We start from the raw sequence: 24,242 nt of genomic DNA on the forward strand, positions 1-24,242 counted from the left end.
GGCAGATATACCCTGTGGGCGCTGCGCCCTTTCGCCTGTATCGCTGATTCTATGTCGGTGCATTGGTGGAGAGTGGAGGGGGTGCCAGACACTGGGAGATCTGTACGTCGATGGGAAATGTATCACTTGTGAAGAAGCAAGGGCTGCCTTTAATATGGGGGCAGGACAATTCCTTCAATATGAAAAGATCTTGATTGTGGCACAGAAGATTTGGACAGTGTTCCCTGAGAAACCCCCCAGACACTATAATACTAAAAGTGATGCTGTATATTGCGCAGGGCAGGCAATTGGTGTCCCTTCTTTATAGAGCCTTAAGGGATGATCTACCAGGCAGGGCGCTACCTGTACAGTCAAAATGGGATGCTCTGGTTAAGAAGCACCTGTCGGAGGGAGAATGGGGGAAAGTTCATGAGGGGGTGCAGAACGTGAGCTCCAATGCACGGTTCTCCTTCAATACAAGCTAGCTCACCAGGTATACCTTACCCACTTACATTACACATAATATATCCAGCCCACAATGACGAATGACAAAGGTGTAACTCGCGCATGGTCTGAACCTGACCGACACAACTCTCTTACTGGGATAATATGCTTGCACGTCTAAAGAGGGTCACAGGATGGGCAATCCCTAAAGAGATCTGACAAGTATTGTTGGGATTGTTGCCCACGCCTAAAGCGCAAGAGACTAAGCAGACGGTTTGTTCTCCTGGGGTTAGTTCTGGATTAGAGACGTATTGTTATAGCATGGCTTCGACCTAAGTCCCCACAGATTGAGGAATGGGTGAGAGATAGGTGCGCGTGGGTGACCGCGGAAATGGTACAAATGAAATTTGTTCAGAAAGATGAAAAGATCCTTGACAATCTCCAGGCATGGTCCTATATGCTAACGGAAATAAGAGATGAACAGACATCGAAGACCCAAATGGGTTCAGGTGAAAAGGCATTATAACTAGTGCCGACGAGTTCCTGAAATGGACACGATGAAGATACCGACTAGGCTTCAAAATGGGATCTCAGACAACCATGTATAATGTTATGCCTTTTTTCATGGCTCTGCGATCTAACACGGAAGGGAGGAGGGTAGGGGGTGGGGAGGGAGTTAGTAGGCTAAGTTAGCATGATTTCTGTAGACAGTATGAAGAGGTGGATCATGTATGCTAATGTATCACTAATACGAGAACTTGTATGTAACATGGCTCATATGTCCTTGCAAATATGTCTGCGCGATTCCAAAAATGCCCAAAAAGTAATTAAAAAAAAAAAAGTTGGTGACTAGCAGCAAATTTGGGCAAATATACTCTGGTAGGTAAAGCGCCCAGGTCAACTTTAAAATACAAAGTGTGGCATGCATCAGGACCGATTTCATTAAAAATAAAATCTGTACCCAGTGTCTTTTTTAATTGCAAATAGTTACCAGTCAGCTTTGAGGAGCATGCCAGTCCAAACTGGACTTACATTTCTGACTCATAAAGGCATCTTTGATGGTTCTGCAGCACCATCGAAAGGATCTGGGTTGGACCATACATGACAAAGGCCAAGCTCCTTCAGGCACTTTTTTACATGGATTGACCAGGGGTTGTGCTGGAATTGCCAGGGGCTGATGCTCCCAAAGCTGCTTCAAGATATGACGCCCATTGGCAGTTAAAATATGAATGTAGTCAATTCAATACCGACAATAAGGCAACAGTTATGGAAATAGGCACCAAATCCAACTTCAGGAATAGAGGAAAAAGTGGTGTGCCAGAAACTAAGTTCAAAAGAGATTCAGAAAAGAGCTTTCTATTGTTTGTAATCACTTACAATTGCAACATCCCCAAAGCTCTGTGGCATATATACTGCTGCTACTGCTTTATGCCGATAAACTTGTAGGTCAACACTCGGAGATGGAAGCCGTTTTTGTACTTGACCCGCATGGTGACGTTTGTAAGGCGTTTTGACATATTATTAGCTTTTTTAATATGATCACGCCAAGAAATCCCCAAATAATCTCAGCTCTAGACAGATTCGAGCACCTATCCAACTATCCTTGCAGGTTTCCTTAGGGGAGAGCCATTGACATTGGCAATACTTTTGTTTTTGTGCATTGATGCTTAGATCCCTGCAACTGAAAAAGCTTTCAAAGTTCTTGAGGGATTTATGCCTTTCATTCTGTGTACACATCAGTAATACTGTGTCTTCCGCAAATGGAAGAATGACTATAGTTTTGTTGCACAACTTCTGGACATCCAGACACCCTCTAGACAGAAATTCTTCAGAGTGATGCCCAAAGAGGCAGAACAGTAGCAGGGTGAGTGCACAACCCTGCCGTACACCAGACTGAATGTTAAAGTAAGAATTACATCCCCCCTGCATTCATAGCGGACGCAGGAGCTTGTTTCTGCATGCAAGATTGTAATAGATGGGAGTAGGGATTTTTCTTCCCCCATCTTTTTCTGCTGATTGCCATAGCTTGGATCTATTGACCGGATCAAACGCTGATTATAGATCTACAAATGATAGGTATAAGGGGGATTTGAGCATTTTCCTATACTTAACACATACCATATATAGTTTGACAGCTTGATCAATACTGATGATGCCCTTATGGAATCAAGCCTGTGCGTCGTTTAGTACTTTATTTTTGTCTACCAAGGCCTACAGTTTTTTTGGAAGAACACAGTCAAATTTTGTCCCAGTGCTGTCCAACAATGAGACAGGACTATATTTACTAGGTAGCAGCGTACTTCCGTTCTCGTGGAAGGGCACTATAATGGCAGTTTGCCAGGAGGAAGGAATGCAGCTTTTTCCCAGAGCTGTAATGAATATTTAAGGCAGGATCGTTGACCAGACCATAGGGCAGAGAGAAACCTATCCACTGGGATGTGTTCAGGCTCAAGAGCTTTATTGGCCTTTTACCTAGAATTCCTCTTTCTACTTCCTTGGTGTAGACAGTTTAGTTCTTCAGTTAGTGTAAAGATGGTGAACTCTTCTGGTTACGTCAATCAGTTGCTGTTATAATACACTGCCTTGTAGCGGTCCACACTGGTCTGCAAGCAAATGTGATGGCATTGACAATTTGGGTCATCCCTGAATACTCAGGCAATTTTCCCCCAAAAGGATCTACGTTTTTCTCTTCTGCTGCCTTAATCAGATCATTCCACACTTGATGCTGGTAGTTTGATGTGTTTTCCCTCCATAGGGCTTCGAATTTGCTCCTCTCAATCGTAAATGCTAGATTGTTTGCTGGCGAGCATTGACGGTTGCGATATGTTTTGTGTACCTTCAACTTGGCAATTTTACTCTCGTAGTTGTACGACCCATTGTCATTCTTTGCTCCACCATATATGTCCATCATTTTGTACTCAATTCTGATAGAAGGTTTGCATGATAGCAGTGAGTAGGAGGGGTGGCCAAGTCCACAAATTTAAACAGGCCTTTGGATGACATTTTCTATTTTCTATCTATGGAGCCAGTCCAATGACATACTTTTTATCTTCAATATTAGGTTTTTTGTATTCCTTTGGCATTACTTTTTTTAAGTTGGAACATGTTATGTTTGTTTCCATCTACTTCCAATTCCAAAAATCATCTATTTAGGTAGTGTTTAACTGTGAGTTGAATCTGTGGGAGTTATATGGTACCCAGGATTTTGTTGGGGAAATTATTCTGTTGAATCTTTGCTCATTGTGTCCCAAAAGAGATAGAACACGAACTTGTGGGTGGCTCTGAATTTTAGGAGCTTACTATCTATAGATAAAGTGTATAGGACCAAAGTTTCATTGCTTAGAACAAATCATGAACATTCTTTAACCAATAAATTGGAATTTACCTGGGTTCCAGAATGCACTGGCAGAGCCCACCCATCTGGCACACTCAGACATTTGCCTAGGAAGGCAAGAGTTAAGGGACAGCAAAACCATTCCATTTTAGGAATCCATGTCATCCTAGCAAGGATACACTTATGCCAATATGCTTATTTTAGAAAGAAAATGTGTTAAATGTGATTTACTATTAGCTGCACTTTATCACCAAACCAATACTTTTTTTTAAAACAATACAAGATGCATGATTTATTACCACATTGTTATGGAATAGGAACTGTTTAGATGTGCTTCCCAGCATATTTTCTTATTGGTTTTGCACACTTCTAAGCTCAATTTTCCTTTTACATGTAACAGGGATATGTCTGTTTTCCAATAGGTAAAAACGCATCTGGATATGTTTTCCATATTACTATGTGCGAAAACATTTATTGCATTTGTTGTTTTTATAAAGTTCTCATACTCCCAAATCGCTGCTTCAGAGTTCTAATAAAAACTAAACATGATCGCATACCGTGTCACAAACGTTTTGATAATGCACCACTGACATCATTTTGATTAGGCTGACATTTTTTTAAACAAAAACATGAGTTCACAATGTCTTCAAGTAATGCTTCTTGTCTTAATTTGGGACCTATTCACAAAGGCAAGTTTACAAGTGTAGATCCACGACATGTAGTTTGCTACTACAGGTGTAAATCTCTTTACAGAAGGAATTCACCATTTCCACGTGGAGCTCTCCCTTAGTTGTAGACTACGATTCCTCTCTCTCAAATGAGCAGCTGAGGACTCCTATGAGCGAATTGATGATTGAAAATGTACAATTAGCAGCTTTCCAATTGTTTGTGGAGATACCCTTACAGAAAGCAAATAGGGAATTTTAAGAAAATTAATTTAAAAAATGTATTTATTTTTTTACCTGCAAATCACTTCACTAACTCCTATTCACCTAGGACTATTTTTTTTTTGTTTGTTTTTTTTGCCATTTGTAGAGCGCACTGTAACCCTACGGGCATCCTGGTGCTAAGACAACATACGGACCAGACAATGCTAGGCAGATACTAGGTACAAGAGTTAGAGATTCAGGGGACGGCCTTCAGGAAAGAGCCAGGTCTTTACTTTCTTGCGAAAAGGCAGTAGGTGCCGTGTGTTCCTGATGTCCAAGGGCATGCTGTTCCAGAGACGGGCCGCTGCCACACTGAAGGCTCTACCTCCCATGGTTGCCCTTTTCGTCTTTGGTAACCTGACCAGGTGGGCAGATGCGGAACGAAGATTGCGATTGGGTGCGTACCATTGAAAGCTGGCTTGGATCGGCTTAGGTCCTTGCCCATGAAGCGCCTTAAAAGTTACGCACAAGGATTTAAACAAAATCCTTTGTGCTACCGGGAGCCAGTGAAGCTCCGCTAAAGCCTGTGTTGTTGAAGATTGGCGTGGCCGGCTCAGCGCAAGCTTTGCAGTCGTGGTCTGTACACTCTGGAGTCTGACAATCAGATACCCCGGGTATTCCAAAAGTAGGGTATTGCAGTAGTCAAGATGACTTAAAATAATGCTCCTGACTACTGTCGTTCTTGCCTGGACCGGCAGCAAGGGCAGTATTTTGCGCAGTCCTCGAATGAGGGTGAAGCAAGCTCCCACTACTTTATTTACATGTGACTCAAGGTTCATTTTTTCATTGAAACTGACCCCCAGATTCTGTACAGAACTGACTGGTGTCAGTGAACCGTTTCCATTTGTTGGCTAGAAATCATTTGGCAGTCCTCGAGAGATCTTTCCCACTTTACAGTGAAGAATCTCTGTCTTCACCTTGTTAAATCGGAGAGAGTTGCTTTTTAGCCAATTGGCCATTTAAGATAAGCAGGCGTGAAATCTTTCCAGTGAGTCTGCTTGCTCTCTGTCCAGGGAGACAATGAGCAGGGTATCATCGGCGTAATTGATCACACTGATATTATACCTTTTTATGATTCCCAGCAGTGGTCGCAAATATACATTAAAAAAGAATCGGGCTGATGGACGAACCCTGTGGGACTCCATATTCGTTTTTTATGAATTGCGACTGGTAGGGAGGGAGCGCTACTGCTTGCCACCTGTCCGATAGATAGGAACGCATCCATCCAAGTGCCACCCCAGTTACTCCTAGGGATTCCAATCTTTTTAGAAGGATGTCATTGCTGACCATGTTGAATGCGGCGGACAGGTCTAGCAACACCAAAGTTGCCAATTGACCCCTGTCCACTCGCATTCGAAGATTGTCCAAGACGGTCACCAGGGCCATCTCTGTTCCGCGGCCTGGTCGGAAGCCAAATTGCTCCTCTGCCAGCTTATTGTTTTTCTCCAAAAAAAGGGACAGCGCCCTGCTAACCAGACACTCCACTATTTTGATCAGGTAAGGCAAGAGGGAGATGGTCCTGTAGTTCTTATAACTACCCGGATCAAGAGTGGGCTTCTTCAGCAGAGGCGTTATAATAGCCTGCTTCCAGCTCTAAGGTACCAGTCCATTGCTGAGCGATTGGCAGCATAGTAGGTACAGAATGGGGAATAACTACAGGAGTAAAAAGGGACAACACACCTGTATTACATCTCAACATAATATCACATTTTAGCTTAATCTAATTAATTACATTTGTTTCGGAGTTTTATATAGCACAAATTTGACCTGAAGGTATCAGGTATCAGAGCGCTTTACATGAGCATGAGTTGTGTTGCACAGGGACACATTCATTTTTGTTAGGCATGGGGAGATTAAGTGATTCACCCTGAATTACAGGATGTTGACCACCATTACAGAGACTCAAACCCTGTACGCCAGATTTGAGATCCTCCGTCCTAGCTATTAGGCCATTGTTTTAGTTAAATAAATGAAAATATATCAAATGTTAATTATCTCTCTCCTACTCTTACAAACTTATTTGTTTTGCAGGTTTCACAATATTGGATACAAGTTATGTATTTTGTTTTTTTATTTTAATTATTTAAAAAAAAAATTGCGACTTACAATATATTTTATTACAATGTTGTTATGTATTTTAAAAATAACATTTAAGAAGTCTGTAAATCAAACAAAAAAATGATAACAGTGTTTAATATATTTGAATACATTTTAATTTATTGTTATTTAATTAAATACATGTTTTATGCTTCCCTATGTGCTAGTGCTATTACTTACAATCATTGATATTTATGAGAGTGTTTTGCAGTACCAGTGGACAGCCATGTGTGATACTTACCTTACTTCATGGCTCTGTTAGAGTACTTTTAAGCCTGTTTTGTCAGTGGTGCTACTATAATGGATTTAAAATTGGTATTTTGCAAATTGCAGTTTTGTATTAGCATGTCCCTCCATCAACCCCTCCTTTAACTCCCCCAAAATCCCATTCATTTTGAAGTAATTATTCCCCACCCTGCACTCCCCCTTGTCCCTCCCACATGTATTACTAAAAACTATACCTATGTGTGTGGAGATCTCCAACACCAGAACAAACTCTCCTGTCGAGGGTTTGTGAATTGCATTTTAGACTATGCAAGTTATTGCATTGGAAGAATAGTAGGGTTCATCATTTTTTATATGTAAAGAGCTACAGCTCATTTTCTAATGAAACCCCATTGCAAGAAAATAAAACTGAATACAATCAGCATTCTCCATTTTTTAAATAAAAAAATTATAATCTTGCAAACTATCTCCACAATCCAATGAACTTCAATGAAATGCTCAAGTAGGACAAGCATTACAACGCATTATAAGGTAATTAATGGAGATTATTTTAGTATTAGGGTGGGCATGGGTTTCCGGGTACATGGCAATAGTAATTTATACCCCTACACTATCCAACACTTTCCCTACTGTTGCACTCACTGGAGTGGGAATAGTAATTTTTACCCCTACACTATCCAACACTTAGTAATTTGTATCCCTACACTATCCAACACTTACCCTAGTGTTGCCCTAAAAGTATTTTTCGTTGTAATGGTATGGCTATAATGGGATGCGTTTTAATGGTAGTTTTAAAAAATGCATTGTAAAATCATGCAATGTAATGGTAGTTGAGATGTAAAGACTGCGTTTTAATTGCATGCGTTGTAATGCCATATATACGTCTGTGCATCTATAACTCTCTTGATACATCCACTGGCAAAACAGTATTCAGAAAATTACATACATAAGGAATGGCTGTTTTCTTGACCAAGCTTATGGGTCTAGATTTTTGCGCTTTTAATGTGTGTGTTTCACTGTAAACATCGAGTGCTACCTGTTATTTGAAAAATAAAACACATTTTATTAGAGTAAACCAGAGCTAATAATAGGAACCTGTACATTGTTTTAGAATTACAAACAGGAGTGCCATTTCAAGGTGTTAGTTAGTGCTGTGTAGCACAAAAACACACATTATTCCTGCCCTGTGTTACAGGTCAGGAATAATAAAATTCCATATTTTTGTGTCTTTTTGTTTCTTCTTTTTCCAATAACTGTATTAAGAAATTGGTAGAGCGGTGCACCTTTGTCTACTCAGACTTTGTTGATTTTGAGAGAGGGTTGTGGGAATGAGCAAAAGGAGGGAGAGAATGAGATGAAACGTAAAAGGAGGAGAAATGGAGGCAGAGTGGGAAAGGCAGAACGACTGGGCAAAAGGGATGCAGATGTTGCAGGAGAGATAGATGGAAAGTGGGACAAATATGGGAAAGGGTTTTGAGGAGAAGTGTGAGAGATGGGGACATAGAGGGAACCACAGAGAGGATGAATGTGAAAAGGAGTGAGTGGAGGAAGATTAGGAGGAAGAGATGGCTGGTGATCAAGAAGACAATGCGGAGGGTAGAAGCTCAAGCAATCAGGGCCGGACTGGCCGTAGCGGGACCGTGCTTGTTCCCAGTGGGCCAGAAGTGTAGGAGATGGTTTTCAAGAGGTGGGGGCTGGTTTTGTTAATGGGGGTCGGTTATGGAGCAGTGCTTCAATATCAGCCCTCTGTAATAAAGCAGCAGCTGTGCTAAAGCGGCCAGGGCAGCAGTGCTTCTCGCCATCACAAACCCCCCTCTCTCTCCCAGTTGACAGTTAAAAATGGTTTCTACTGGAATCAGTCAGTGACATATGGTCCTTGGAACATCGAAGGAACTGTAGCTGAAGATGAATGCAGTAGTTTTTAGCTGATGCATTGAACGTGTTGCTAGTGTTTAAATGTATCTGCTTATTTTATGGGGTGCAAATGGATGCAGTAGAAATCAACCATTGGCAACCGGTCAACTGGAACGTTCACAGTGAAGGGGAAAGGAGATGGAAATAAGGAAAAGGGGAAGAGTGGCAGAAGGAAGTAGACCATATAGAAGGGTGAGGGAGCAGAGGGTGGAGGCCTTTATGATGGGAGGAATGACTGAGTGGATGGGCTAATATCATACTAGTTTTGCACGAACCGCTTTCTAAAGGAAAGGGGAATAGGATACTTTTGCACACACACCCACACCAGATAATGAAAAACGTTATTACAAATCCCCTTATCATAAATCTTCATGCCGAAATGCCTGGTTGTGGTGCATGTGACTATACAAAAGTTTGAAAATTATCCCTAGGGGTATAAGGAAAAATAAATTAACTGAAACAATAACAGATTTGCATAATGTAATTTCATTTTCATGCTTCCTGAGCATCGGTAAGAATGAAGCACCTCTGTTTGATAACATTGTGATTTTTGACAAAACGCAAATACGTACATTGGGTTTTAACATTGTGGCAGTGAAACAAAGATACAAGAAATTAATGGAAAAAAATGCCGGGGAGCAGATTTATGCTGCCCTGAAACATTATTTAAGGATGTTAGTGCTAGGGCTGGCCTAGGCAGAAATGCAACCAAGTGTCTATTAAATACATGTTACCTGAGGCACCCATTCCAGTAGGAACTGCCAAAGTATGTGTATCCAGGCTTATACAAAGGAACAAGGGGAGAGGAGTTGGCCTAACGGCTAGGGCCCTCGACCTCGGACCTGGGGATCTGGGTTCGAGTCTCGGTAACGACGCCAAAACCTCCCGTGATTCTGGGGGGATCTGGGTTCGAGTCTCGGTAACGACGCCAAAACCTCCCGTGATTCTGGGCAAATCACTTAATCTCCCCGTGCCTAAAATGAAAGTGTGTCCTCATGTAACGTAACTGGAAAAATATGTAAAGCGCTCTGATACCTGATTCGGTTCGGGTCTAGTTTGCGCTATATAAAACTCTGCAAAAAAAACACACAAAAAAACAACAGGACCAATAGTGCCCAGAACAGTTAGGTGCATCTGGGGTATTAAGGACATTAGAGTTAGCAGAGGCCCTAACTCTGAACACTCTCCCGTCAGGTTAGGACTTGTATTTGCTAGTATGGTATTTACTCCAGAATATCCATTGGCTCCTGTACCAAATTGAGCCTCATTGTAGGGAGGTGGATGAGAACAATCCAAATCATCATCACTATAATCGCTTTCACTGGTTCTGCCCTCATTCGCTGCGTTTTCTGTCTTGTCCCCCTTTGTCTTTCCCTTCTCTGTTTCTTTACTTGTCAATGCAGGGTACAGTTTAACTACCTCTATCATGTCTGTTCTGCATTTCTTTCAGTCTGCATCCCACCTACCATCACCACAAGTACACACTGCCTTTCAAGCTCTTCCTTGAGACCTTTCCTTTTGCCTAGCATGAGCTACACGCTCCCAGACATTAAGTGTTTCATACTGTGTGGGTCTAGGAGGTGCTTTCATTTCATACAGTACTCTTATCAAATTTTCAATTATTCTCAAATTAAATGTGCCATAGTGTGGAAACATCAATGCACCTTCTTTTTCAATGATCTTATGCCATTGATTCATCCAAATACATGTGTGGAGGCCCATGTTTATAGTCATATAATGACCTGGCGTATCTCCGGTTGGTGCTGCTTTTCCCTCTTGAACAGGTATTTTCACATCTCCCCATGTTTAATCTCGTATGGCCATAAAGACATTCATTTTTCAATAATAATGTTGACAATCACAACAGGTTTTACATTTCAAACAAGGAACCAATAACAGCACGGCTCAACACCAACCAAACAGTCCCAGCGAGGCACACTGTGATGTCAGTCTGACTCCTCACAGCAGCTCACCCTCATTTACAAATTTCACAGATGCACTCTTCTCAGCACTAAGCATGCAAAACAAAACACAAAGGGATTTCAGCAAATAATGTTTCTGCTCCATTGAAGAAATCTAAGTATTCAATCACACAAGAAACAGTTAGGAACAACAATTAATGACCTACTCTGACTCACACTTGAAAGACACCTCGGCCAGGGAGGAAACATCCAGATTAGAGAAGATTCTCCCTGCACATAGGATCCACTACAAAAACCACACCTCACATTCATGCAAAGATAAATGTCCCTATCTTAATTGGGCCATTGATGATGTCTCATGACAAGCTCCACAAAACTTAGCAGACAATTACAATATAATGTTTTCTACACATTTTAATACCATCATAGGATCTTAGGCTATGTTGAACCTGATAACAACTTCAACTTCTTTACATTAAGCTCCACACTCACACAACAACTTAAAATATGACTGCATCACACCATCCAATCTCCACAAAATGCTTCAAGCTAGACATAAGCAATTGCAATACACACCCTATTTATGCTCACTCCTCCGCTGTTAGAAGTGTCTTCTGAACTGCTGGAACTCCACCGGTTTTCTGACACAAAACATTGGCTTAAGATACTTGGGCTGGTTTTGGAGCGGTCTAGAATATGCTACACTAACTCCCTTTGCTTTAGTAACCAACCATCTGACATGCTACCATCTTGGGAACGCACAGTAAGAGGTTACCATATCTCACCTGATAGATGTTTTTGGTTGACTGAAAGGCAAAAGGGAGTCAACATTCAAATAACCTATTTAAAGTTCATATAATCCATTTGGCCACACAATAAGGACCAGGAATTGAAAACTAAAGTTAAGTGGGTTTAGTACAAAATCATTACAGTAAATGCAGAAATCTAAAAAATAAGTTATAAACGTAAAGAATAACGACAAGCAAACCAAGGCGGCGAAGCGAATTCAGACACAATAGCATAAATGTAAATGTGGGATTTTTGTAAAGCGCACTGTTACTCTACCCGAGTGTCCTGGCGCTGTAGACCGCTGGGGAACCCGTCCTGGTTTTCCCTTTGAGATGGTCCCTTTCTGGGTATCTCCAGGGTGAAACCAGGCATCCCCGGCATCTGTGTGGGGCCGTTGTAGAGATGAGGCTAGCTTAATGCCCAGAGTTGCCGAGTATGTTCCCTGGTTAGAGTAGGCACTGAGTCGAGAATTATCGAGTCCGTTGACCCTGGTCCAAGATCCGGCCGCGTCGGGAATTGAACCCTGGTCCCGGGCCGTTCTCTGCTTACAGGTCTGCCACCTCTAACCAGTGAGCCACACCACTCCACAATAAAGCATACAATAATGACAGTCCACACAATACAGAAGCCAAGATTTTGGAATTGGTGTTCCTTTAAGAAACTCCGCTCCTCCTTCCTGAACATGAATTGGGTCTAAAGTCATCTAATCAAGCTCTTGGATGAGAATGAAGATGGTTCAGAATAAAATGTCTCAGAGAGATTGAGAAATGCAGGAAGGTGTTGGCATAGCGCAGATTGCAGTAAAAATCTTCTAAAACAGGGAAATAAATGTTAGCGTAAAGCCACACTCATCCAAGAGTAAAGGAAGAAGAGAGGTCTGTACCCCTCAAAGCCAAAATGGATCTGCTCTGCTCAAAACCCAAAAGGGACTTGCTTTGTAACTGTGTAAACACCAATTAAACCCATCAAGTTTCACTAACAGACCACTGCTTCTGCTCTTCCCACCACTGATATCGGCAACATCACTTAGTTTTCCAATACCACAAGCAGGGACTGCTGTTGCAACCTTGGGCATCTCTCTGTTCCTGACACGTGATGAATAGGATGCTTCTGCTAATTCACTTGTCCCGTCCTTGCCAAGATTAATCTTCTCAGACCTCACTATCTCTAATACACAATACTCCTTTCTCTAGCTATGAAATCACAAAAATGCCCCTGTAAAGGAAAAAACATGTAGAGCAAGGAAACATACATTTCATATTAGGAAAAAGAGGCCTAGTCAAGCTAACTTTAGTTAAGCATTTTAAATGTGCAATTCGAATGCAAAACTAAAGATGCATGTATAACTTCAAAATAACTGCAGAATGAATAATGCATTCATGGTTACATATGTAAAATGCTTCAAGTAAATGCAACAAGACTTGAGACATCGGTATGAATATAACTGAGACCTACATGTTTTCATGATTAAACTAAACACTAATGTGCACACATACATGAGTCTCTAGTTTTCGACAGTAAATATATTCAGGAGTACATTTGAATGCTTCACTCCCTGTTACTAAAGTTAGGCACACAGAGTATATGGTTGAGTATATGTAGAAACAACGTTTCTGTGATGTGTAAGGGAGAAGCAAAAATTATGTTCCTCTAGTACCCTGCTACTACTTTGTTTCTCTGAATAGGCAAGACTTCTACACCTCAAGCCGACAACTCCCAATCAATCTCCTCCTAACCCTTCAATTTTCTAAAACCCTTATCCCTACATAAGGGGTCTAATTTGGAAAGGATTGCATAGGAAAGCCTAGAACTGAAATGTGTAGGCTTACACCGACAACTTTTGATAATTTTATTAATGTAAATCTTTTTATTAAAAAGTTGAACAAAAAGCGAAGGACCTCATTTACAAAGGGACTTAAGTATAGTAAAGTTACGAGTGCCAAGTCTCTGCACTAATGGCGGAATATCCGCACTTTGGGTGTTAACTCCAGATGGTGCACCACGGAGAGTGCACTGTGTGAATATTCTACTGTGAGTGTGAAGATTCCGCCACGAGTGCAGAGACTAAACCACTAGTGCGAAGACTCCACACTCGTAACTCTACTAAATCAAATCTAAAAAGACTACACATTGCTCTTAAACTGCTGAGTGTTATGCCCTTTGCCCACACATCACAGAGAAATAGCACAATAGATGTCCATTCTATGGTTACAGAAAGAACAAAACCCCAACCACCATCCCACCCCTGAACATCTCAGATGGAGGCAGCAGTCAAATCAGGGCTCTGGCCACTGAGAAATCCGTGGTTGCCGTATCCTGTCAATTTTTACGGGCAACCCCAACTCTTAAAAATGTGTTTCTCCTGAAGGGAGCATCAACCCATGTCTTCTTACACTGAAACAGAACTACAGGGTTGGAGAGCCCTATTGTTGAACAATGTTACGGGTGACTAACAGGCTTCCCTATATAGTAGGATCTTTAGCCTAGCCAAGCCTGTAATGCATCTCTCCACCCCTGTTCAGAATGCCTTCAGTGCTGGACATTCCCACAATGTATATATTATAGTCCCTCTAAGATTGCAGCTGCACAGGCATCAATTATTTTGAGCACCTCCGATCCAGGCCAGGAGCGATCTAGTGAGGTGTGCCCTGTGAAGGATTTTTAACTTCACCTGTCTGAAACCTGCTCATATGACTACCTCCCTCGGTGCCGCCATTGCTTCCTCCCATTCCCAGTTATCAAAGGGACCCATGTCTTTCTCCTACTTAGCCTGAAGGTCAACCAGTGGGTCTGGGGTGTTGGTGATCATGGTGCAATATATAAGGGAGATGTTTTTCTGGTGGGATTTCATGCGTAAAGAGTCTGTCCTCAAGTGGGGATACATCAGCAAGAGGGCCTTTTCAAGTAACAATGTGCAGCTGTTGGAGTATAAACACCTCAGTGCTAGCTAGGTCAAATTCCTCCAGTAGGTCCCTAAGGGTCTTTGGTCTGTCAGCACCCCAGACATCTCCCAGTCTGCTAATTCCGATCAAATTCCCACTTTGGAACCACCGTAAGGTCCCCACTCCCAGAGTAAGTCAACATCCCAAAGGGGTGTTTTCCTCATTATGATCCCATCCCATTCGAGGCAGTGTGTAGCCCAAGCCCGGACCACTGCTAGTGCGTGTTGTGGGAGCGGCGAAGTCCAACCTGCCCTCTTGTAAATGACCGATAGACATCCCCTGTCTCCCATTGCATGTCTGTCAGTTCTCAGGGAGGGCTCCTCTCGTGGGGCAAAGGTCCATTCATTGAGGGCGGTTAATTTGGAGGCATTTTAGCACGCCTGTATGGTGAGGAGGGCGATCTAGTCGTCATATACTCCCTTAGTGTTCCCACGACTATTCTGGTTGGCTTTCCATCCCACAGCAGTGTCCAAATTACTGTCTCTACTTGCCGAAAGAGTTCCACAGGTATCCATTAGCGAGTGTTATGGACTACACAGGTGAATTTTAGAAAAGTTATCATCTGAAACATCATTGCCTTACCTAGAAGAGGTAACTGAAAAAAAAACTGAGAAACCACATTGAAGGAAACCAAATCATGGGCAACTTATTTAAGTAAAGACACTTTTAAGGAAATAAAAAAAATATTTGAAGGAAACATTTTCATGGAAAGTTAGTTTTAGGGAAAAATCCAAAATTACATGAACCTTGGGTGGAGTTTATGACTATTGTCCACTTTTTGGGTTCAGGGATGGGTAATGTTTAGGTTGATGAGAAGTTTAGGCCTCAGGGATAATTGACACTCAGGCATAGAAAGAGGTTTTTAGGGTTCAGAGATAGCTGGAGTGTACAGGTGGTGAGGGTTTTTCTGGGTTCACGGATGAATGAGTTTAGATGTGTGAGGTGTTTTTAGGATCCAGGGATGGGTGGAGTGTTAGGGTGTTGAGAGATTTTAGGGTTCATGAATGGGCAGAGTTTAGGACATGAGGGATTTGAAGGTACAATTATGGGTAGTGGCAGGGGCGGTGAAGAGTTTTTAGGGTTTATCCTCGTGTGGAGTTTAGGTAGTGAGAGGTTTTAAGGGTTCATGGATGTGTGAAGTTTAGATGTAGAAAGAGTTTAATAGGGTTCAGGGATGAGTACTTTAGGTTGATGAGGAGTTCTTATGGGTCATGGATGGCTGGAGTTTCCGTGTGCTGATGTGTTTTAAAGGGTTTGGGATGAGTGAGGTTAAGGCATAGTTAGGGTTTTTTCATGGTTTAGGAATGGGTCGAGTTAGGGGCAGCGAGTGATTTTATGGTTCGGGGATGGTGAATTTTCTGGGAAAAAATGGCGTTTCAGCTTCAGGGATGAGTAGTTTAAGTGTGGTGAGGGTATTTAGGGGGCAGGGATTGATGGTGTCAATGAGTTTTGAGGGGTCAGAGATGGATGGTGTTGACGAGTTTTGATGGGTCAGTGAATTAAAACAATTCAAAGTAATGTAAAAGATATACATATATGAAATAAATTCTCCTGAAGTAAGCACTGAAATAAATATCTCTGACAAAGCTGTTTCTGAAAGTAAGACCTGCAACCTATGCATTTGCACTTAAAAAATAAGCATTAAAAATGCCAATAACAACCAAAAAGACCTTCTATGAATTGGTTTCTACGAAAAGGTAAATTCCACTTATTCTGACTATTTCCGTTAAACAGTTTAGATTAAATGGTTTCTCAGTATTGGCATTTCATGAAAGAAAATTCTATGAAATCACATACAACCAAGAGACTAGGAAGACTACACCAGTGCTTGGCATCATTTTGTAACATATCTAGGGTTGCGGACATGTTCTAAGTAAATACTTCCTCTCTGGCTCTGGTGATACATATGCCCAAGTATTTAAATCCCCCTGCTACCAAGGGGATCTGCTGCCTTAGCATTTTTTATGGCAGCCGCCCAGAGAGTGGGTATAGAACTGACTTCTCCCAGTTAATACAGATGCTGGGGTAGGCCCAAACACCTCTAACATATGAAGCAGTTGGTTTCTGTTCAACTCAGAATGCTCTATGTACAGTAGGACATAGTCTGCATAAAAGAATATACGCTCCTCCCAGGTGCCGGCCCAACTGAGTCCATGCACCAAGGCGTCATTTCTCACCCATCAAGTAAGCGGTTTGAGGGCAAGGGCAAAAATCATTGGGGATAGTGGCCATCCCTGTCTGGTCCCCCATTCCAAGCGGAAGTGTTTGGCGAACCTTCCATTCACTCCTACTGTGGCAAGGGCTCTGTATATATCAGATCCACCCACGACAAGTAGTTTGGTTCAAAGCCCATGCTTTTTAGTACTTCTCTCATATATGACCATTCCAGTGTATCCAAACCTTTTGTTAATTTCTGACTTTTCTTAAATCATTTAAGGGTTCCAGGATTACTTCTAGGAAACTGGGACTGTTACAGAGACCTAAGAATACTCACATGTGCAAACATTTATGCAGTTGAAATGCAGCAAATCTGCATTCCCACATGTGGAAATGCAAAATATGGAAATATGACTGTGCAGTTTCCTTTACATTTTTTTTCTCCATAGAGGAAGTGTTTGCAATGTGGGGAAATCCCTCCACCTATGTCCTAACCAGTTTTGGATGTGCTCCCCCACCATTACCACTTAGCATAAACACGTAGTGCTGCCAGTAGTGGCTAATACTTTGGATGAATAGTGGGGTGGGCACACACACACACTCACTTCCACTCATCAACTCACAAGCCCACTCATATACTCGCACGTCCACCCATCCACATGCACACTCACTCACAGTCATCCAGTCACAACCTTGCATGCATACACCCAGCATTAACAAGCACATACACATGCACACACCCATTCACAGCACACAGGGGCTAACAGAAATACATAAACACTTACACCCAAGATTCAATAAGCTCTTACTCGGCCTCAGCAGTGGCTGCAGGATTGGCGGGTGGAGAAAGTGAGAAGTACAAAGGCTCTCAAAGTTGCTGAAAACTTTGGGGAGGGATGGGACATACAAAAGATCCCACCACCTCCTCTCATTAGTTAGCCTTGTCATGGGCCAGCCAATGAAAGGAGGACATTACATAACATATAACAGAGTGAGGTGGGAACAGTGAAATTTGCTGACCCCGCTACTTTGTGGTACGGCATCATTGATGGGAAACGTCCTTTAGGGCAAAGTCCCAATCATGCTGTGCCTACACAGCGCTAGCAGTAGAACGAATGCGTCTTTAGCATGCAATCGCTCTGCACAGGAGTGCGTAAGGGGGGCACAATGGTGGAGTGGTGTCGGAATTAAAGTCCAACACCTTCCTTACAGTTGCGCAGACTGGAGTTGGAATAAAAAATTAAACTATTCCAATTTCGAGCGCACCCCTAAGGCAAGACATTAAAATGACTTGCATGCAGAACAAATGCGTGATAAAAACGCATTCATTCAAATGACGGAGTTCCTCAGCATGTGGGAAAAATGCATGCACTTTCCGTCACACATTCATCATTGATAGACTGTCAACTATGTAAACTTGAATGCTTAAACTTTAAGCACCGAGGGATAAATCTATTGGTGGTGCTCCCCCTCATCATGAGAGGGAGAACCTCAGAAGGCTTTGCCATAGAGGGGTCAGGCTGCCAGGCACCTTTACATTAGTGCATGTTAAGCACCTGACTACCTGACCGTGACATGGTGTCTGTCAGAATGACCTTTACTCAGCCTGACAGACACTAGTCATGCTTTGGAAAAGGGGCAAGCGGAGTCACAGAGCCTGTAATGATGGGCTGATTCTGAGTGCTGCCCTAAACTTAAGTCATTCTTCAATCATGCCCAGGATACGTATGTCCCAGCAAAGATGTGTGAGTACCTTCAACTTTGCAGGTTTATGGGCATTTGTGAACAAGGACCCCTTAGAAGTATGACACCCATTCCACACTCTTGAGAGAAAATTAACTAAGAGAGAGAGTGCTACAGAGCCTGTTTATAAGTAGGAGTACATCCATTTACTAGCGCAAATTCACATTTTATTGAATGAATAACCTACATTTTCAATCACCACCATTTACAATGACTTCAATCTGCAATTAGACCTGACAGACCTTGCCAAACGCTTTCTGATCTTATCGATAGAACCAATGCTAACCACATTGTTCATAATCAACCCAGAAGCAGCCACCACGATTATGCAGTCCATCCACTCTGAGGCCTCCACAGACCCTTACCCCCACAACTCCTGCTCCAGAGGACTGCAACCCATCAGTGCCATGCTCACATCCATTCTGAATGCCTCCATCTCTTCTGCAGCCTTCCCAGATGCTTGGAAACATGCAACCGTGTGCCCATTGCATAAGAAACGCTCAGCAGAACCTTCAACACTCGCCAACTACAGACCGATCTCCCTATTATCATTACCCACCAAGGTCTTAAGGAAAATCATGAATGGATGCCTCTCTAATTACTTCAAGTACCACCAACTCCTTGGAATCACTGCAGCCCAGAAACTGTCCTAATCACTGCTAAAGGTGACATCTGTATGAGTCTTGTTGGAGAGACACAGCAGCTTCAATCTCCTGGACTTTTTTGCAGCGTTTGACATGGTCTCCTACACCACCCACATTCAACGCCTACACAGCATCTGAATTCAAGGAGATGTGCACTCCAATGGATCTTCTCCTTCTTGACTGGAAGGACTAAGTCAGTCAGTCTGGCATCGTACACCTCAGGCACTTGCAATCCCATCTTAAAAGTTCTGCATGGATCCTCCCTGATCCTGACCCTTTTCAATACATACATGATCTCTCTAGCCAGCATCATCTGCTCTCACATCAATGTCCTCTCCTGCATCAACTGCATGCAGCTCATTCTCTCCCTCATGGGCAAAACACTGAGTACCCAGATCAAGTTCAATGGCTGCATAACTGAAATTACCCACTGGATGAAGAACAAATGTCTGAAGCTGAACACTGATAAGACCAAAATCGTGATCCTAGGGAATAGCACTTCACCTGGGGGCTCCACTTGGTGGCCAAAAGAGCTAGAACCGACACCTTCTCTCACCACCCATGTCAACAACCTTGGATTCAACAGCAAACTCAACATGACTGCCCAACTGAAAGCTTTCCCCATCGCATGCTTTGATACCCAGAAGATGCAGAGGAAGATTTTCAAATGCTTCACAATCAGCACCTGCAAAACCGTTAAGCACACCCTCGTCACTAGCAAGCTGGACTGCAAGTACACGTTCTATGCTGCGACTGACAACACACAGTAGTACAACAGAAAAGGATCACAATGTCAGAGGTGGGAAAACAAAATTACCTTTGTAGAATTAGACAAAAAGCTGCAGTGGCGGAGCTAGACCTTTGGCTGCCCGGTACGACCACGGCGTTTACCGCCCGCGGCGACATGTAAGAGCAGGGAGGGGTGCCTCCGGATTCCCGCAAGGCCGTGGGGGATTGATGGCGATTCTTGCACGGCTACTGCCCCATGACGGCTGCAGCTTTTGAGCAGAGGGGTCAGAGGAGGCTGCCGCCCCCAAAACTCGTGTTGCCCGGGGCGGTCCGCCCCCACCTTGCTACTCCACTTAAAGGCTGTCAGCAGTATGAGGTCACATATGCGCATAATCCTGAAAAAAGATAAACACTGGCTCACAGAACGCCACAAAAAATTCTAATCAGCAATCTGATGATACAGGACATTATATAGTGGCTTAATGGACAAAGACATAAATATGTTTGTAAAGGAGTTCGGCACAGTCCCCAAAGCAGGGAAGAGGCCAGCAAGGAATAGCCAACTGAAAGAGTGTGTGTAGACAAAGAAAACAAACTCTACAACCCTCAAGTTACACACCACAGGTAAGAGCAGAAGTCCACAACACCTGGGGAAACCTATCCACTTATAGCAGCACAGAAACAGCTTGCAATGGAGGAAGCATACGGTTACGGAAAGATAAGTGTAACGTGATAAGTATAAGAGAATAGGTTAACTTCTGAATCTGTGCAGCGTTCAGTGCATCTCAGGGTCTGTACCTCATGGCCCCAGAAGACCTCTGCCTTTAAAACATGATAAATGACACTCTCCCAGTCTGACTTTTAAATCATGTTTGAATAGTGTGCTGTAATTAAACGAAAAAGGAACTAATCGCTGAACACAGAAAAATGACCATTCCCTAAATCACGAAAAGACGGTCGTGGCCTTATCACATGAAAACAGAAGCAGCAACAAACAGCTAGATATTCAAGCCCAAAATACTGGTAACACAAGGACACGTTTTTGAAATCTTTACCAGGCTGCTTTAATGCATTAAGAAATGCCAGTGTGTCTCATGGCTAAAGAGGCCCTGAAAGAAACAGAGCCATTATAGGGGTCAAAAAGATCTTTCTTTATATTTTATTCATATTAATATTTTGCTTTCTTAAAACATGATAAAAGAATTATAATCATCTCGGTATAACAGTACATTATCTTCCACATGTTACAGACGCACCGCACATCCATTTTCAGGTTGAAGCCTACAAGACAGTACAGTTGACTGGTTGCTGAAGACTTCTTGTGGATATTCTGAAAGCTGACCAAAGAATGCATCCACCCATTCCACACCATTGGCTTTGTGGTTTGTAATGCACATTTCCTTGCTTTCTATTTACTGGCTCTAATTGTTTTAGGCTGCCCAGCATGTCTTTGTCTCTTCCCTAGAGCATAGCCTCTACTCCACTCTATGCCACTCCACTCTATGCCACTCCACTCTATGCCACTCCACTCTATGCCACTCCACTCTATGCCACTCTATACCACTCTACGTCACTGCACTCTACTACACTACACATCGCTTTACTCCAATCCACGATACTCCAAGCTACACTTACTGCACTCTAGGCCACTCTTCTCCTCTCTATGCCACTCCACTCTACATGACTCCACTCTACAACACTCAACGTTGCAACACTCCAATCTACTACACTCTACGCCACTTCACTCTACTCCACTCTACAACACTTTATGCCACCGCACTCTACTACACTGCACATCACTTTACTCCACTTTATGACACTCTAGGCTATGCTATGACACCCCACTTTACTCGACTCCACTCTATGGCACTCCACTCTTTTCCACTCTACAACACTGTACTCCACTCTATGACACTTTAATCCACTCTATGCTACATCACTCTACGACATGCCTCTCTACACCCCTCCACTCTATATCACTCCACTCTACTCCTCTCCACTCTACTCCGCTGTACTCCACAGTACTCCACTCCACTGTACAACACCCTACTCCACACTATGCCACTCTATGCCACTTCACTCTCCGACACTCTGCTCCACTCTACACCACTTTATACCACTTAACTCTAGGCCACTCTACTCTCAATGCCAACCAACACTAAGACTCTACTCCACTCTACCCCAGGCCACTCCGTGCAACTCTAAAACACTCCACTCTATGGCTCTTCACTCTATGACACTTCACTCTACGACACTCTATGCCACTCTACACCACCACTCTGAGCCACTTTACTCCACTCTACGTCACTCCACTCTAATCCACTCTAATCCACTCTATGACACACTACTCCATCCTACGCTATGATACTTTACTCTATTCCTCTCTGCTCTATGCCTTTCCACCCTGTGTCCCTCCATTTTACGCCCTTCCACTCTACAACCCTCTGCTCTTCGACACTCTACTCTTCTCCACTCCAAGCCACTCTAAGACACCCCACTCTACGACTCTCTTCTCTATGCCACTAACTTTAGCCATGCTGAACAGCAGCCATGCTGTGTACACCATGGCTAAAACACATTGGCAATGCCAATAGCTCTTGCATGGGTTTGACCTATTGGGTTTTTCACCTGTTGGCTTTGCCAATGCTTGTTCATAATAAGATACTGAGCATAATGGAGTCGACAATCATATTTTTCGTGCCAATATCCTTTTATGCCCAAAATGGTATCACAAGTTGGATTTAATTTATGGCTGTTGGCTCCAATGATTTACAGGAGGTGAAATCTGATGCGAATTTCAGAGGAAATAGCACACGTGTTGATTGCTCCCCTAAGAAAAGAGAATAACATCTATGTTACGTTATGGTGATTTTTACCGCGCATGGCTGCCTCAGCAACAGGGCGTCCCTGCGCTTGCAGAACGGGAGGCTGGAAGAAATGACGCCAGATGGATCTGAAAAGTCAGGTTTTAATCAGCTTCCTGAATGCCCAGTGATTGTGAGTGCTGCGGGAAGACCAAGGGATAGAGTTCCACAGTGCGAGGGCCTGGGCTTTAAAGGAATGACCCCCAGCTCTGCAGCGGCAAAGTCGTGGGATGCATAGCAAATATTGATCGGCGGAGAGTAATGCATGCCTAGGAACATAGGCTGTGCAGAGCTCCAGCAGGATTTGGGTGTCCTGGCTGTGCAGAATCTTATGTTTAGTGCATAATGTTTTAAACTGAACTCTTTGCCTAATGGGCAACCAATGAAGACAGTGGAGAAGATTGGAGGTGCGACACTGCCTAGGTACGGCAAACAGAGTACATGCCGCTGCATTTTGCACTCTTTGGAGTCTAGCAGTGACTGTTTTATTGACGCCAAGCAGAAGACCATTGCATTAGTCCAAGCAAGATTGGACCATCAATTGCACTATCAATTGATGGGTCGGGGCCTCAAAGAACCCCAGAATGGGTTTGAGGCTGCGCAAGAGGCCGAAACAGGTACCAGCCACTTTTTTGCATAAGGTTCAAAAGTGATGGCAGTGTCAATCAGAACCCCTAAATCCTTAACAGCGTTTTTCGGTAATCCCATTTGTGGATGTCACGGCCTACCAGGAGCAACTCGTTTTGGCAGAGTTCATCTGTGGGTAGTTGTTAGTCATCCAGTCTGAAATAGCCAGAACATCCGCATGGATTTTCAGACGGTCTATGGCCGGGTTATTGGTAAAGGTGAACTCCAGCTGGGTATCGTCCACATAGGATACCATTTTGATGTTACGTTCTTTGGCTAGAAGAGCCAAAGGGTGGACATGCATGTTGAGCAGCGTGGGGGTCAGGGAAGAGCCTTGAGGAACGCCACATCTTAGAGGGTAGGTACTATACAGATGGGGGGGGGGGTGGACCTGGAAGGAGGGTTCCGATAGAAAGGACGCAAACCAGGCCAAAGCCCTGCCTTTGACTCCGATCTCCTCAAGCATTTGGAGAAGGATCTTATGGGAGACCATGTCAAAGGCTGCACTAAGATCGAGTAAATATAGTGCCAACATACTACCCTCATCTAGTGTTACCCACAGCTGCTTTGTTATCGCCATGAGCGCTGATTCCGTGCTATATCTGGATCGGAGCCCGTTCTGAGAACTATCCAGAATCTGATTGCACTAGGATATAGGTCAAAAATTCTCTGGCAGAGATGAATTAAGAGTGGGCTTTTTTAGTAGCGGTACAACTTTGGCATCTATTATTGATGTTGTGTAAACACAGAATTAGGCAGAAATTGTGCACCACAAAATTATAGATACATCATGATCGGCCCTATCATTGAATAAATATTGAGTATAGTTAGAGAGTCCTGCCTGCAAAGTCAAGGCATCACAAGCCTGCTAGGTATTTCCAACCCGAGCAGTCCACGATTCAC

The sequence above is a fragment of the Lissotriton helveticus genome, chromosome 12, assembly GCF_964261635.1.
Source record: "Lissotriton helveticus chromosome 12, aLisHel1.1, whole genome shotgun sequence".
Lineage (NCBI taxonomy): Eukaryota > Metazoa > Chordata > Amphibia > Caudata > Salamandridae > Lissotriton > Lissotriton helveticus.